We start from the raw sequence: 15,619 nt of genomic DNA on the forward strand, positions 1-15,619 counted from the left end.
AGAAAAAGATTATCACCAAGGTGAAGGTGAGCAGCCGAGAAATATTCCATCATTCACCACCATACCACATGTATGTCTGCGCTTACTGCACTGACGCTGAAAATATCGGCGACTAAATATAACACCACGCTTCTCCCCTCTCAGCCTGCACATGCCATGACACCATACGAAAATAAGAGCTCTTTATTTTTAGTCCTGCCCATGAAGAATTCATCATTTCTAGCTCGATTTCCCGATTACCGCTTAACGCACCCACCTTACTACGGCTGGATCATCGATTTCCCCGAAGAACACTGGCGGTTGCCTCTTTTTATTGTCCTTAATATAAAGTAACTGTGGACCTGGATCTCGAGCGGTGAGTGCTCGAAATTAACGCTACTCGTAATCATGTGCGCGAAGGCGTTGACCTAGCTTGTACAACTGCAGGAGCAGACGGCTTTTGAAGCGGCTGCCATGAATGCGCATTAAATGCGCCATAAAGGCGATCTATAAGCCCGTGAATTTAATGTTAAAGCGTTTTCAAAAGATATAAAAATCACTGATCACATTCAAAGAGGTTATACTTGGTACAGAATGCTCAAAAGCATAAATTCTGCGCGTTGAACAATATTAGGAGTTATATCTTAGCCTACGCTGCGGTCCCTTTTTGTCCATATAACTTACTCTGAATAGCATGCTGCTACCGTGTACCACTGAAACAACTCGCTGGGTCACTCGTACAGGACACCAGGGGGGAAAAGAAAGTCATCTCTTAGGGCCGCAGCCAATAACTACACGGTATTCTCGTACTGCAGGAGCAACTGTTGAAATTTTCATTCTGGTTTCCATATGCGGTGCTCCCTTAAATCAAAAGGAACCGCACACCTGCCATTCAAATTACATGCCAGCAGAAGGGAAACTACACTTCAACTCTCAAGAGTGCCGTCACCAGTAAGAGATAGCGGCGTCCTCTCTGCAGGGAGGAAACAACTGCAATGACGAGAGACGCCATCAACTCTTTCGCTGAACGCCCTCGTCGACCGTTTTTAAGGGGCACAGTTCATTTTCACGCAACGCTTTCTAATCTACCAGGGATATCAGTTTACTATTCCTCACATATATTAATGCCTGATAAAACTTAAATGTCTGAGCATTCTAGGAAGGCGCGTGCGCTGTAACGGTGGCGATGATTGTTGAAGAGAGTTAAATTAAAGAATGCAACAGCGTAAACCAGCAATATATAAAGGGACAGGAACAATCACCGCAAACTGATTCAATATGGCAAAAAGGGCAAAATACGCCGAGAATAAATGCCACAGGTCGTTAATGTAGGCATGAAAAATGCTGTTTTGATTTTTCCCCGCAGAAAGCATGATGAGGATAATGTCATGCTGGTAAAACTACATAAGCCGACTGTTTCCACAGGCTAGGCTCCAAAGGCAACCTGGTTTCTCCTTGTGAGCGGGAATATTGCGCACGCGTTTCTTGTGTTTCGACAACATGAACGCGAATTAACACGGTCTTTAGCACTCTTGTATGTGCTACAGAAAATACGTAAACGATTACAATTGCAATTACGTCATCAGCAATGTGATTGGCAGAATCCGTCAATTACAGGCCCTACAGGAGCTGCAGGCTGGACCCCATCGATGCTGTTTCGTGATGTTCTCAAATGCGGAGCTCTCTCAATTGTACCCCTAATTATTTGTGTATCTGCATTTCCCTGATTTGCCGCCCCTTTCGTACAGTATACCATATACTATACTAGGGCTGCTCCTCCTGCTCAGAGACATCTGTCGGCCGGAAGCATTTCTAGTTTCAATCAGCTCCCATGGCGTATAAACACGCGAACTTTAATAATGACAGCATCTGGGGGTCGACATAGTTTAGACGAAGCTGAAATTTTGTGTTAAACATCTTGTACATCGAGATTAGGCTGAATAACCTTCCTCTCTTTTTTTTTCTTTTACGAGGTAGCTCGCTCGAGACAGAACTGGTCTTCGCCTGTACTGCTCTTTTTTTTTTTTTTTATCGTGTCTACTATTGTTTTTTCTGCTCAAGTGAATATATATCACAGCAATAAAGAAAAAGATACTCCCACAGTTTCGGGCCATGTGTTTAGGCAAACAAAAATGAAAAAGAACCAATTAATGTCATTAGTAGTACGATATTGGCATCGGTAAATGTCGAACAAGATGAAATACCTAGCAAAATATGCAAACCTCTCAGCAAATTACTAACCTTTCACGCTGAAACAAATATCCACGTTTTAGATATAAGCCGTGAATAATTCGTGCCAGATCAGACTTTAAGAACGACAGCAGTCAGTGCACATAGATTCCGTCGAATAACTATGTACGCCCTATACATGCTTGGTTTCGTTGTGGTGATTGGCGTGATGCGATGCGAAGGGTGAGTCTGTTTCTTTGCCTTTAAAGAGACTTTGGCTATACTAAAACGAATGCGACTAGACGCAGTGCTTAATATAATAAAAGCGCGTTGGAATGTCCCTAAATGGGGAAAGGCAAGATAGCATTGTTGAACCTAACGAAGACATTAGTCGAGGTTTAACTCCACGAAGAAAATAAAAATTCGAAAGTACTGCATGACAGAGTTTGGTATGGTCTTGCTTGGCGGTTTAGCACTGATAACTATGGGCACAGAGTTTGGAAATGAGCACTGTGTTAAATGTATTTAATGCACATTATGCAATTGGTTATCATCAAATAAAAGCGCCCAATCATGTCAAAAATGCGACTACCTTAGAAATTCGTAATAACGACTTAATTTTCTGGAGTAGTGAAGTATTTATGCAGTAATTTTACTGTCCTCTGTGTCTCTGCAGTATTTGTCTGTTGTAAGGACAGAAAATGTTGACGTTGAGGCAGAAGTTATTGTGGCGAGAACAGGTTATCGGTCAAAAAGCAGACAATAATGCTGCTGCGACCACAGAAAACACTCTGCATTTTTATTCGGCTGGGTAGAGACATGTCGTCGGTTTGGATCCATATTGTGCTGTGATCAGGTGGTCTCGCTTTGTAGGCGCGCTTTAATTGGCAACCAAATTTGTCCTGGAGCTTACAGCAGAACCCCCAGCAGTCTCTGATTGACAGCTGGGGATATTTGCTAAGCAGAATAATCATTTGGGCTAGTTGGGAAACATTCATAATTGTAAAACAGCCCGAACAACGCTGCCTCTCTTGTTCTTGTCCACCGTTGTTTCCGCTGTTTTACAATTAGGTGGGTATTTGGCGACTAAACCACGCGGCTATAATTTAAGTGCGCTCAAGTGACATATCAAAGCGATAATGTGCGCAGCAATGGGCCATATATGTGTGATAAGAGTTAGTTACAAGAGAAGTCTTACATTGAATATTAGTCGTTGATATTTTGAGGATGTTGCTTTGACACTCCTGCCGTTTGCCTCCCCTTAAATTATCGCTAGTTGGGAACCTACAAAAGGAAGGTATGGAACTGACTGCTCCATGTTGCTATGCTGTCTGCTGTTTTCATGTTCCCCACGTCTCCAGAACATTCAAATGTTTGCTATTAAAGAAAGACAGCGAACAGATCTGCGAGTGCAAATTACTCCGTGCAAATGAGGAGCAGCCCAATACGGGTTTTGCCCAAGTTCTCGGTACGCACTTGTTGAGTTTACTTTGTTGTAGAAAGCATCGGAGGACACAAGGTTTGGCACTTTTCGGAAAAGCCATTAATTTTTATGCACAGGCCTCGCAACCCGTTCGCCTGTCCAAAGAGACCTTTTCAATTGAGGGCAATTAGGGCTGCTCGTGCCTCTACCCGCAGCGCTACACAGGGCATATATTTCGGAATTTAGGCTATCTAGCTTGATCTGGAAGACGTTTCTGGCCTCTATAATACCTCGTCTTCGACAAAGGACCGAGAATTACACACCACAGACGAAAGGTCTGAGCACAACGCCACGTGAAAGTCCCGGCGCGAACCTGTATCGGGCGGCCATCTTTGTTTATATATTGCAATATTGGTAGACACTTAGCATTTATCGGAGTTGGGAATAGATAACGTATAATACGATCATTTTGGTAAAAGTAACCTTTATAGGCATCGAGGACACATAACATATGCGGTCGCATATACTGTTTCAAGTCTCTATGTGTGAGATATGAAAGGCACAAATTAACCTATTAGCTTTGAAGGGAGTGCCAATGAGTGCACCCCAATAAGGATCCTCAAAGGGACCCCTAATAGGGAGACAATACCGCTGTCGCAGCTTCATACGCTTAAAAAGGGACCTTCATTGGTTTCCAAAATTCGTTAACCGTACATTTAGTTTCAGCGTAAAATTAATTGCAGGAAGAGCCGACAATTGTGCAAGTCGTTATATATTCGTCTTGAGTAAACAAAAGTGCTACAGAAAAGAACAGAAGTGGGGTACAACGCTGTGTCTTCCTTGTGTTCGTGTCTGTGCAATTTTTTTTTTGTCTCAAGATCAGTGTTCAAGACCTGACACTTAAATAAAACAGGGCGTTCTCTTCGTTTGATTCATTCCAGTTCATTATGGCCTACGGCCACACAGTGTGCTGAGCAAAGCAATAATTGCCCTAACAGAGCATTGACAATTCATTGTTTTTAACGAGTTTGCATTTTTCGTTACATCAAATTCACCTTCTTTGCGCTATTCGTCTGGGTTCTCCTTGAGAGTCAACAAAGCGGTTTTTTGTGAAAACCGGGACAATGGATTTTTTTTTCAGACACACTCCCTATGTGCGAGGAGAGCCCTATGAACCGTGCGTTCCTGACGTAAGTGCGAATATAAATTTTTGAACAGTTTAATTTTCTTTCTTCAATATTTCAGCTTTATTCATGAACACGAATGTTCCGTATGACGAGTCTTGAGAATTTGTTTCAGCTCTTCGATGCAAACCGATAAATATGAAATAGTACGTGTTACCCAAATGCCTGCCAAATGAATTCGAATCAAAACATCCAAATATTTGAGCTCGCGATATTGGTCGCCTAATTTTATATATTCTTACTGTCAGCTGTCGTCCACAGCTATACCTGGAGTGATATTCAAGCGTGGTACAGATGGAAGAAAAAAATAAAAGCATTGAAACCAATACTTAACTTCATAAAATAGTACTCGTCGCTTATGCGTGTCGAATATAAGAATATTATGTTAAAAAATGCACCTTCACGAACAATTTGCTAAATAAGTGTCATTTTAAGGGAGATCCTCTTCTAGACTTTACAGAACTATTAACTCTAACGTCTATACTAAGCAGAAACACGTTGCTTAACAACATTTTCTTTTTCGAATGTTTTTGTTTTATAAGATAACACATTTTGTTCGCTGAATAGCCCTGGCTACGTCACTTGCGGCGGGCTCCCTAATCACATTTAACTGAAGGAAGCCGCAAGCTTACCTCGCTTGGTGTCGGGTCAACAGCGTCGTAGAGTGTCTTGGTGGGGCCTAGAAGGAAAGCTTTCCCTACTGACAATACGAGCAACTTAGGATCAGTTCATACATGGAAAAAATTCCGGGAACACGGTGTACGACTGCAGAGGTATGAAATTTTGACCAAGACTAGTTCAGAACAAAACGTTCCCTTGTAATCAAAAGTACCCTAAAACTATATATGCTTGATATAAATTGCAATAATAGACCAGAAAGCTCTCAAGACACTAAAAATGCATTCCGAAGTTTTAAACCGGCCCTAATATAACCAATATCTACAGTGCGGAAATAGTTTTTGTTTAGTTAGTAATTTCTTTACCAAATATTTTTTTTAAACAAGATGATATCTTAAACGTGCGCGTTAGAAGCTCTGCACTGCAATTAGGAAGAAAGCATATTACTCACTGAGGCGCTTTAAAATGCGGGTTTGTGTCCAATCTCCACGTTTTCCGGTGCTCATGTGCTGGAGGAAACAGTTTACGGAATGAGACAGCTCGGAGAAGTGTGAGTGGCCCGCATCATGGGCACCTAAACCCACCTGGTCAGAGCGATCTTGGTAGACAGAGTTCAGAGAAGCCCCCATTTATTGTAGGGAATATTAGGTTACGATATGATGCGCACATCAGCTCAATATATTTTGGATGTTGTTTACTGGGACTGATAAACATTGCTCAACAGGGACACGACAACCTAAACTTTTAAGGGGTTTAATGTTACAAAGCGTCTGAGCCTACGAGTGATTCGTAGTGGAGGGCTTCGGATAATTTCTACAGGATGAACGTATTTGACTTTCTCTGAAATCACACCGTACACGGGCGCGAACCACTCAAAATACACTCAGAGGCAATGTAGGAGAAGCAACACTGCAAGCGGTACGCAAGCTTACAAAACACAAGGCTGCGAGCATCCGGCACCACTGCTTGGTGGCTAGATAGGGAGGTGAGAGTATCACAGTGGGCCACGCAGCTGTGTGCCGCCGTCACTCATGCTGTCAAGAGGTGGTCCGCGCGTCACATTTTAGATGTGTCTCGACGGCTCGCAAACGTGCTTCAATTTTATCTGTTGTAGGCCGTCATTGCACCCGCCACTAGTTCGTTGGTGGACGACGGCTGTTGTTCTTGTCGTTGTTGTTGTTCTCCTCTAATGTGATGGCACATACCCACACAGGGGGATCGGCCAAGAATTGGGGTGCAGAGATATTAGATTTTGAGATGTATAACTACATCGAAAAAAAAATAATAAATGCTAGGAAATAGAAAAGGAAATGTAAATATGATAAACCAAAATATATAAGAGTAAATACTAACGCACGCAGTAGGAGAATAGTAAGATTTATATGTACAGATTAAAACTTCAAAGCATATTAGCCTGGTAGACGTTTTGTTTCTATTAAGAAGTTTTGAATGGCGTTGAAAACATACCTGTGGCTGTACCCAAGCATGGTGGCACCGAACGATAATAAAATTTGGCTGCTCAAATTAAGACCCAGCTGTTGTAACGGCTTCTCTAAGTACCGCTTTCTCATCATGTTAAAACGGAACAAAATATCAAGAAATGGTCTATTGTTTCCGGTTCCCCGCAGAATGCGCAGACAGGAGAAAGCGCCAAATCAGACCTGTGCATATAGAAATTTAGGGGCGGAATACGACAGCGTAGCCTGGTTAGAGAGACCTCAGTCTGCCTTGATTGACATGATTTCCTATTCCAGGAATACCTGAGGTGCAGGTAGTCATCCGAGGATAAAATAGATCCAGACTGCGTGCTTAATAAGGCACGCCGCTGAAATCGTGCTGCTGTTATGTACGCTGTTGCCGGGAGGATGGGCAATACAGGGCCGTTCAGAGAATCTTTGGCTAGTCTATCTGCAACCTCATTGGCTGTCACATTGCTGTGTCCTGGTACCCACACTATATGTATGAGGCTCAAATGTGAGGGGAGCAATGAAACAAAAGGTGTTTAAAATTGGCGAGTCCATATTCGAAGAAATCGACAAGCACAAAGAATAAGAGTCTGTAATTACAGCCACTGTTGAGTATGTTGGGTCTAGTTTGCGCAGAGCAAGCACCACCGCCAGCAACTCCGCCTGGAAAATTGGAGTAAAATCCGGAAGACGGACTGAAAAAGCCCAGTCTAAAAGCGGACAGTATATTCCAACGCCGGCTTTTTCATTAAATTGAGAAGCATCCGTTGCTATCGTTATGCTAACGGGAAGACTTTGTAAATGATCTTCTAATAATAAATTTAAAATGTGAGGTGCTAAGTGTTTCGCATTATTTGGGAAAATGTCATCATAGACAATTTGAACCGACGATGCACTTACTTTTGTTGGAAGGATGTTAGAAAGGACTACGTGCAAAGGTTGTAACAGATTTTGCACTAGAATTACCTGCGGGGTATGAAACCGAGGCCATCCGACTCCAAAAAAGGAGTCTGGCTCGCAACAAAAAATTGATATGGAGCGGTGGAATTGTGATTCATATATTTTCAGATACGTCTGGACAGTCAAGAATTGTAATCTAGTTAACAACGGTGGTATTCGGGCTTCAAGGTATAATACATTATTAGCCACGAATTTGGGGAGCCCAAGGCATAATCTAAGCGCTTCCCGCTCTAAAAGAACAAGCGGACGAATTTTGTAAGCAGGTGAACCAGAAAATAACACAGATCCAAATTCTATAATTGGGCGGACATACATAACATAAATCATTAAAAGTGCGTCTCGCCGCATCCCAGACCCTGGATTGCTTAACCTGCGCAACATACCCACAGCACGTGCCCCCTTCGCTGCAACATGTTCAATGTGATCCCTCCATACCAGATGGTCACCGTAAATCACCCCTAGATATTTCAAAGACTTAACTTGAGGAATCATTTCCTGCTTAAATGTTAGAGCAAGAGTTAACGGGTCCTGAATTTGGAAAACAAGGAACGCGCACTTTTTAACATTTAATTTAAATCTTAGTCACCTAACCAATTTTGAAGGGAGTTTAGGTACAATTGCAGGCGACCGTTGAGGGATTGAATGTCAGGTGCAGCCGTAAAGAATGCGATGTCATCCGCATAGACATACGTGCGAGTCTCCTGATGAGTGGGAATTGAACTCATTAAAATGTTAAAGAGCACGGGCGAGAGAACTGCCCCTTGAGGGACACCTCTGGTTTGTTGATATTTGCCAGGATGCACTCCATTCAATGAACAGTAAAATTGTCTGTTTTGTAGGAATGTAGATATCCAATCAATTAAGTATTGTGGAAAACATAGCGATTCTAATCTGTGCAATAAAATTCGGGGCTCTACTCTATCATAAGCCTTCTTTATATCTAGAGTCACCAATGCAGCATGCATTTTTTTGCGCCGCGCAAGAAGAATTCGACTCTCAAGGTCGGTATGTGCATTCTATATTGAAAATTTTGCTCGAAATTCGATTTTACAGGGACTAAGAATGTTTTTGTTCGACAAACTCGGTAACCCGTTTGAGTACGACCCTTTCAATTAATTTTACCAAGTTTGATGTTAAAGATATTATTCTGATATTTTCCAAAGTATAGCCACCACCATTGTGTTTCCGTAAAAGAATCACTTTGGCTAGTTTCCAGTCACCAGGTATCCAAGAATGAATAATTGAGTAATTTACCAATTCTAACAAGGAATTTGGAGACACTTCAAAGAGGATTTTTAACATCTTTGACGTTACTCCGTCAGGGCCAGGCGCAGCAGTTGGCAACGTCATTAAAATCGAAGAAAGCTGAGAAAAAGTAATTTTAGGGACGTCCTTAACCGTATATACTGGGCCTACAAACATAGGGTATTTGGGAAGTGTTGACAAAAAACCCTTTTCTAAACCTTTAGCGATGTTTTCTACTGTTCTAAGAGCTTCTTTAGGAGTCGAAACACATGAGGGTAAATTTTCTGAGACAGAAATCTTTTTCCGCGATTTTAAAAACCTTAAAAGTGCACGTCGGTTATTAGATTGTCAAAGGCAATTGAAATACTCATTATCATAATTATCTTTCGCTTGTGCGACTGTGCGCTTAAATGCAGCTGCAAAACATTTATAATCATGCCAATTTTTGGGGCACTGGTTGTGAAGGAGCTTCTTCCATGCAGCCTTTCTTCTTCTATAATCGCGCGAACAATCTGCATTCCACCATTTTGTTGATGCATTGCCTTTAGATGCACGTACTAAGAATTCACACTTCCTACGACAGGATGCAATAGCCTGGCATAATGTTTGCGATTTTAACTCTTCCGTAGACTCAACCACTGACTCAAGAGACGAAATCAAAAATAAGTGAAACTGGTTATAATTTACGTATGATCTCAACTGAGATGTCGGCAGAGTTAAGCGGCAGTTAACCTCAAAAACAATAGGTATATGGTCGCTAAAGGTGCCACCAGCAATTGTCGACCAATTTAGTATAGAAACACTAGTGCTGGAAAAAGTTAAATCTATCACAGATTGACTGTGAGCACGTACAAAAGTTGGTAAGCCAGAATTCATGCAGTGAAGATTATTGTCTGAAAGCCAATCCCGCAGACGCTTGCCGCAGGGATCCGTCTTGTAACCCCACGATACATGGTGCGAATTAATATCTCCAGCCAAAATAACCGAATTTTGGCAATTAACTAGTAGGTGGTCTAGAGATCTGGTGTCCTGAACACCATGAGGGAAATAAACATTCGCTAATGTAAACGGACTGAACCCTGGAATTTCAAAATCTAGAGCCAATAATTCTGAATCTAAACCAGAATATTGAAAAGAAATCTTAGCCCTATGACAAAATTTTGAAGAAACTAGAATTAGTAACCCACCACCTCTTGACTGGCGATCTTGTCGGAATGATCGATAATTTTGTAAGTGAAAATGTTTTTCAGTTGTAAGCCAAGTTTCTTGTAAAACGATTATTACTGGATTATGTTTTAAAGAAAGATAAACTAAATCTGTAGTAGCTGAAAGAAGAGATCTACAGTTCCACTGAAGAACTTTTAACTTTCCTATGGTTATGTAATCCGGGCAGCAGCAACAGCCTGCCCCAAAATGTTTTCCTTTAGTTTAGAGCCTAGCTGTTGCTTTTTTGATTTTGCTTGTGGGCGAGGTGATGACGGGTTTGACAACGGGGATCCACTGCGTTTTAGAATTCGCGTATCTGAGGTGATGACGGGTTGGACAACGGGGATCCACTGCGTTTTAGAATTCGCGTATCTGAGGTGATGACGGGTTGGACAACGGGGATCCACTGCGTTTTAGAATTCGCGTATCTGTCTCTTCCATATCTGCATCATGAGCCTCGTGTGACTTGTTGGAATTTTGCATAGGTGATGCGGAAAGAGACTCATTTTGCGAACAAGACATTGCAGCTAATGAGTGCTGCACTGATAGTGAATGTCCAGGTGCCGTAGGAGAAACCATAGCAGTTTGCACAGTCCGAGAATTTTGAGCTACTAGAACATTGTTTATGCATTCTGTGACTATTGTCACAATCCTATCCACCATTTTGGTCATGGTTGCTTCCATAGCAGTTATTATGGTTTTAGACATCGTGGAATCTAATGGTGCTCCTGAACGGGCCGACACACCTGCATACCCATGAGCTCTGTCTAATTTCCTGAATTGCCTCACGCCTCGAGCAACGTTTGCGGTCAATAATCTCCAGAATTTTCATTTCATGCGCTCTAGAGGGACATTCCAAAGAATTTGCTGAGTGAAGTCCGCCGCAAATACAACATTTGCCAATTTGATCAGAGCATAAGTGGTGTGTTTTATGTGCTTCACCGCATTTGCAACACCGCAAAGTGGATTTGCAACCGCCAGCAGTATGGCCATAACGCCAACAGTTGTTGCACTGCAGAGGCTTTGATGGTAGGTGATCTACTCTGAATATTAAAGGCCACGCTTTAATCTCCGATGGACAGATTGTGCCTGCAAATGTAGCAATAACCGATTCTGTCGGCACACGAACATTATTTACCTCCCGGCTACAGCGATAGACCGCAACAACGGCTGCCGCGGAAAGAAGTTCAAGGGTTTCTTGTGGACTTAATGAGGAATCTACACCTCGGACTAGACCTCTTGTGCAAGCCAGGTGTGAAGGGATAAAACTGCCTACCTGATGAGAGGCGAAAGTGGAGCATTTTAGCAGGTCCTTTATGCATGATAGTTCTGGCGAACGGCAAAGAATCCCGCCGCGACCAAATTGGCGCACCTCGGCTATTCCTTCGTAGAAGCAAGTGATTTCCTGAAGGGCAGCTCGAACAGCTCCTGGGTTGTTCATATTAATGGTGCCCCCATCCTTAGGTACGAGTGCCACAGGGATGTTGCGGACACCGGAGCTCTGAAAAGCTTCCAAGGGCAGATCATCGGTCGGGAGGGAAGCCGACCAAGGGGAGCGCCCTTGGCCGGGGGACTGCGTCGACATTACCTTAAATTGACAATGTCACCGCGTGCGTTAGTCAACAGAGAACAAAAGAAGCACAGGGGAAAGACAAAACCGGGACCAGCAACCCAATACTTAGCCAATCGTCAAGCAGCAAAGGCAGATCGTGCTTGAGACCGAGAACGAGATGGAGGCCTTGCCCGTCAGTGTACTTCCACTTCCTTCTCCACAGCGCGTCCTCTTATTTCTTTCAGCCTTCTTCTCGCGTATTTCTCTCCCTCTTCTTTTTCTTTCTTCTCTATTTTCTCTTCTTTCCGCAAGAAGCAGCGGAGGTGGCTCAGCTATAGAGCCTGTAGCAGGCTCGTGCATTTTCTTTTCCTTCTTCCTATAGCCACAACAACAACAACACTACACGCGCGCATGTTTGTGCTGTCCGGGCAGTCTCATTCCGTTTTCAGCGGTCAGTATTTTTCTTTATTCCAGTGCCCTTTCTTAATTTAACACGTCCGTAGCACACAAGCGAAAACGGAGAAACGTTTCAAATGCAAACGCATGTTTTGCGTTTGGCATATGAAAGTGCGCGTCAAGACCGGTCTCCTTTAGCAACAAGAGCAGGACGTTCACTTGCTCAAGCCACGAAGGAAGAGGGTTTTTGACTGCGTGTATTATTTCCCACGTAGACAGTGCTCCGTGTTACACTTGCTATATCTCAATATCTTCTCAGTATTTACCTCGCAGAAAACCTTTGGTGCAAGTACATTGATCGACCTCTCACATGAGCCAGTCATGATCAATTATTAGAAAAGCCACATATACATTTTACGAAGAAATGGCCACCCTACACTGTTAAAGTTTCTGCTTTGAGTTCAGTAAGTGGTTGCATGTTGTAGTCTACTGAAGGCTCCCCCAAATGGAAATGCCTTCGTTGATAAAGAACCGGGCTCGCGCCGCAATAAGTGATCGAAAGACCGGAGAAATCTGAGGAAAGATTGATGGGCTCACGGATACATGTTACAGTTAGATGCGTGAAGTATTGATAAACATGTTGAATGCATTTGCATGAGACCTATCTGAATTTCATTGCTTCCGAAAGAGCTAATCACGACATTGCTTGCAAGAAATAAAAAAAAAAAACACGGCAAAGTGTTCTGCTCTCTCCAACTAGTTGTGTTCTTGGCAAAGACGCTTACCCAATAAAAGAAAAGTTGATAGATTATATATATATATATATATATATATATATATATATATATATATATATATATAGATCAATTAAGGGGAAATGAGGGTGCTCGTTATAATACATGAAGGAAAGAAGCCAACAGTCGGCGAGGCCAAGGAAAGCGTTGGGGATGGTCCTTTGTCTTTTTTTTAATATTTACTTGGATAACCACAGAAATCAGTAATGTAATATGTTTAGGGGAAAGATAATTAAACACAAAGTAGAAGAAAAAACAACGTGCCGATGGTGGGAACCGAACCCACAACCTCCGAATAACGCGTCCGGTGCTCTTCCAACTGAGCTACATCGGCCACTGTCCCCCCTGCTACTTTCTTGGGTATTTATATTGTCTGTATGCGAACCTTGAGAGTGTTCACCAGCGCCACCCTCGGCCATAGCGGCGGACGTGGAACGTCCTTTGTTACCGCCAGCGTCACGTAGAACGTGATCAAGAGCGAGGGAGAAAGCTGTGTTATAACCCTCTTACGCTACCTATGGCTTCAAGACTGCCAGAACCGAGACCCCCGTAAGCTACAAGCAGATCAATTAAGGGGAAATGAGCGTGCTCGTTATAATACATGAAGGAAAGAAGCCAACAGTCGGCGAGGCCAAGGAAAGCGTTGGGGATTGTCTTTTGTCTTTTTTTTAATATTTACTTGGATATTTACTTGGAGGTTGTGGGTTCGGTTCCCACCATCGGCACGTTGTTTTTTCTTCTACTTTGTGTTTAATTATCTTTCCCCTAAACATATTACATTACTGATTTCTGTGGTTATCCAAGTAAATATTAAAAAAAAAGACAAAGGACCATCCCCAACGCTTTCCTTGGCCTCGCCGACTGTTGGCTTCTTTCCTTCATGTATTATAACGAGCACCCTCATTTCCCCTTAATTGATCTGCTTGTAGCTTACGGGGGTCTCGGTTCTGGCAGTCTTGAAGCCATAAGTAGCGTAAGAGGGTTATAGCACAGCTTTCGCCCTCGCTCTTGATCACGTTCTACGTGACGCTGGCGGTAACAAAGGACGTTCCACGTCCGCCGCTATGGCCGAGGGTGGCGCTGGTGAACACTCTCAAGGTTCGCATACAGACAATATAAATACCCAAGAAAGTAGCAGGGGGAACAGCGGCCGATGTAGCTCAGTTGGAAGAGCACCGGACGCGTTATTCGGAGGTTGTGGGTTCGGTTCCCACCATCGGCACGTTGTTTTTTCTTCTACTTTGTGTTTAATTATTTTTCCCCTAAACATATTACATTACTGATTTCTGTGGTTATCCAAGTAAATATTAAAAAAAAAGACAAAGGACCATCCCCAACGCTTTCCTTGGCCTCGCCGACTGTTGGCTTCTTTCCTTCATATATATATATGTACACAATTACTTTTAAAAGTGCCGGAAACTGTAAAGTTCAAAAACCTAACACGACGTACACATATGGCATACTTGGGCTAAATGACAGTAGAGGAGCGCATGCGGTTAAGGAAATCTCTAAGCAAGTGACACGTATAGACGTAACGCAAGATCAGCGGTTAGGCGCAAGTGGCGAATAAAGTGGCGGAATTGATGAACCTTACAGAGTAGTGTGCTTGGCCTGTCATCGGGATTGCTAAAAGAAGCGGCCACGATAGTGGCAAATTGATAGACGAAACCGCTCACGATTCGGTAGTTTTTTATTACTATGGGACCTGGCGTGACGGACTAGCAGATATTATCTTTGTTGATGAGATAGACTACACTCTCATATTTTTATTTTCAGTGTGACCAGAGAGACCCGGAAGTACAGAAATTGTGCCCCGGCCAATGCATGTGCACGCCCAGAGGAGATGCCTCGTACTCCTACAAATGCATCGGCCTATTCGAGGGAGCAGGCATATTGTACCACACAGGGTATGGCCAAGACGACGATGACAACACCAAGTAGACCAAAAACTTCTTTCCGCTCATATGTTGAGTCGGCAGGTATATAAATAAATTGAGAAGAACGGAATGCATATGTCCCATTTTCTAATAGTGCATAAATCCTCTGAAACCATTTATTCGCGAAATGCTGACGGAAAGCTGTGTGTACGCCAGCGGCTGATTTATCAGCTGTCTACCGAACCGAAGCGAAGTAGAGAAGGAAGGGAAATGGCTCTATTGCGTCACACCCAAGTACATGGGTGAAAGGTTTTCCTATCTTAAAAAGAGAATAATAAAAGGCTGCGTTGAGCCACACCTCTTGTAGAGAGAAAAAAATCCGTGCGTACTGCGTGTTGTCACTTGAAACTGACGAATAAATGGCTGTTCTTACTGTGCCGCATCCAAGTAGCAGCACTATACAACGATATGCTTGTGATTGATGGACTCTGCATTTAGGCCTCGAGAGCCGTTGAAATTGTTTACAATGACGTATTTACAAATTGATTCACAATTTGAGGGATCCCTGATTAGGTGAACAGCAAAGTGAATGTACGCGAACAAGGATCCGCAGTGACAGCCGTAGACGGGAGCCATTCGAGCGGTCCCATCGTACTCTTAAAGGCAGAACGTAATGTGCCCCTGCATTTTAATGCGATGACGTTAATAGCTGCATTCTGACAGAAAATCCGCCGTTTTCAGTGACGGCGC

General features: G+C 43.0%; 1 long non-coding RNA gene across 1 annotated transcript; it reads left to right on the forward strand.

Moving 5' to 3' along the window:
- The first annotated feature begins 2,261 nt into the window (after positions 1-2,261).
- Positions 2,262-14,999, forward strand: LOC146195138 (uncharacterized). The gene is made up of 3 exons (XR_014705963.1): positions 2,262-2,391; positions 4,713-4,761; positions 14,769-14,999. It is a non-coding gene; the product is annotated as an uncharacterized LOC146195138 (long non-coding RNA).
- The last annotated feature ends 620 nt before the right edge of the window (positions 15,000-15,619 follow it).

This window comes from Amblyomma maculatum, chromosome 3 (genome assembly GCF_055883805.1).
Source record: "Amblyomma maculatum isolate TAMU_Amacu chromosome 3, ASM5588380v1, whole genome shotgun sequence".
Classification (NCBI taxonomy): Eukaryota; Metazoa; Arthropoda; class Arachnida; order Ixodida; family Ixodidae; genus Amblyomma; species Amblyomma maculatum.